The sequence below is a fragment of the Arachis duranensis genome, chromosome 5 (genome assembly GCF_000817695.3).
Source record: "Arachis duranensis cultivar V14167 chromosome 5, aradu.V14167.gnm2.J7QH, whole genome shotgun sequence".
Taxonomy (NCBI): Eukaryota; Viridiplantae; Streptophyta; class Magnoliopsida; order Fabales; family Fabaceae; genus Arachis; species Arachis duranensis.
The window spans coordinates 66870411-66873024 of NC_029776.3; positions in this window are offsets into that span (position 1 = coordinate 66870411).

The window sequence follows — 2614 nt, forward strand, 5'->3', positions numbered from 1 at the left end:
AGCTTCCTGTAGTCGATGCACATGCGCCAACCGATCACTGTTCTTGTTAGTATCAGCTCATTTTTCTCATTTGGTACAACAGTGATTCCTCCTTTCTTTGGAACTACTTGTACCGGGCTTACCCAAGCACTATTTGAGATGGGGTAGATCACCCCATCTTGCGACAACCTTAACACTTCCTTCTAGACTACCTCATTCATGGTTGGATTCAACCTTCTTTGTTGTTGTCTTGAGGACTTGGCACCCTCCTCAAGTAGGATCTTGTGCATACACATTGAAGGGTTGATCCCTTTTATGTCTGTGAGTGTCCAGTGGTGCGCGTAAATTGTGATCATCAACAATGGCGCCAATAGGCTTGGTGCTCTCAAACGTGAATTACACTTTGTCACAACTTTGCACAACTAACCAGCAGGTGCACTGGGTCGTCCAAGTAATACCTTACGTGAGTAAGGGTCGATCCCATGGAGATTGTTGGTATGAAGCAAGCTATGGTCATCTTGTAAATCTTAGTTAGGCGGATTCAAATGGTTACAATGGTTTTCGAATATAAAGATAGATAAAGCATAAAATAAAGATAGAGATACTTATGTAATTCATTGGTGGGAATTTCAGATAAGCGTATGAAGATACTGTGTTCCATCTGAATCTTTGCTTTCCTATTGCTTTCATCCAATCCTTCTTACTCCTTTCCATGGTAAGTGGTATATAGGGCATCACTGTTGTCAATGGCTACTTCCCATCCTCTCAGTGAAAATGGTCCAAATGCTCTATCACGGCATGGCTAATCATCTGTCGGTTCTCGATCATGTCGGAATAGGATCCATTGATCCTTTTACGTCGGTCACTACACCCAACACTCGCGAGTTTGAAGCTCGTCACAGTCATTCAATCCCTGAATCCTACTCGGAATACCACAGACAAGGTTTAGACTTTTCGGATTCTCAAGAATGCTGCCAATAATTCTAGCTTATACCACGAAGATTCTGATTAAGAAATCCAAGAGATACACGCTCGATCTAAGGTAGAACGGAAGTGGTTGTCAGGCATGCGTTCATAGGTGAGAGTGATGATGAGTGTCACAGATCATCACATTCATCATGTTAAAATGCAGCGAATATCTTAGAATAAGAATAAGCATGATTTGAATAAAAAAAAGTAGGAGTAATTGCATTAATACTCGAGGTACAGTAGAGCTCCACACCTTAATCTATGGTGTGTAGAAACTCCACTGTTGAAAAAGACATAAGTGATGGTCCAGGCATGGCCAAGACCTAATGGTCAAAAGACACTAGTACAATAGTAAAAAGTTCTATTTATACTAAACTAGCAACTAGGGTTTACAGAAATAAGTCTACGTGCAGAAATCCACTTCCGGGGCCCACTTTGGCGTGTGCTTGGGCTGAGCTTGAGCTTTACACATGCAGAGGCTTCTCTTGGGGTTAAACACCAAGTTGTAATGTGTTTTTAGCATTTAACTCTGGTTTGTGATGTGATTCTGGCGTTTTACTCCAGAATGTAGCATGGAACTGGCATTGAACGCCAGTTTGCGTCGTCTAAACTCGAATAAAGTATGGACTATTATATATTGCTGGAAAGCCCTGGATGTCTACTTTCCAATGCGCCATTTAGAGTTCTGTAGCTCTAGAAAATCCTTTTCGAGTGCAAGGAGGTCAGAATCCAACAGTATCAGCAGTCCTTTTTCGGCCTGAATCAGATTTTTGCTCACATCCCTCAATTTCAGCCAGAAAATACCTAAAATCGCAAAAAAAACACACAAACTCATAGTAAAGTCCATAAATGTGAATTTTGCATAAAAACTAATAAAAACATCCCTAAAATTAGCTAGATCCTACTAAAATCTACCTAAAAACAATGCCAAAAAGCGTATAAAGTATCTGCTTATCACAACACCAAACTTAAATTGTTGGTTGTCCCCAAGCAACTGAAAATCAAATAGGATAAAAAGAATAGAATATACTATAAATTCCAAAATATCAATGAAGATTAGTTCTAATTAGATGAGCGGGACTTGTAGCTTTTTGCTTCTGAACAGTTTTGGCATCTCACTTTATCCTTTTGAAGTTTAGAATGATTGGCATCCATAGGAACTCAGAGTTCAGATAGTGTTATTGATTCTCCTAGTTAAGTATGTTGATTCTTGAACACAGCTACTTTTATGAGTCTTGGCAGTGGCCCTAAGCACTTTGTTTTCTAGTATTACCACCGGATACATAAATGCCACAGACACATTACTGGGTGAACCTTTTCAGATTGTGACTTAGCTTTGCTAAAGTCCCCAGTTAGAGGTGTCCAGAGCTCTTAAGCACACTCTTTTTGCTTTGGATCACGACTTTAACCACTCAGTCTCAAGCTTTTCACTTAGACCTGCATGCCACAAGCACATGGTTAGGGACAGCTTGATTTAGCCACTTAGGCCTGGATTTCATTTCCTTGGGCCCTCCTATCCATTGATGCTCAAAGCCTTGGATCCTTTTTACCCTTGCCTTTTGGTTTTAAGGGCTATTGGCTTTTTCTGTTTGCTTTTTCTTTTTCTTTCTTAAAAAAAAATTCACTTCTTTTTCTTGCTTCAAGAATCAATTTCATGATTTTCCAA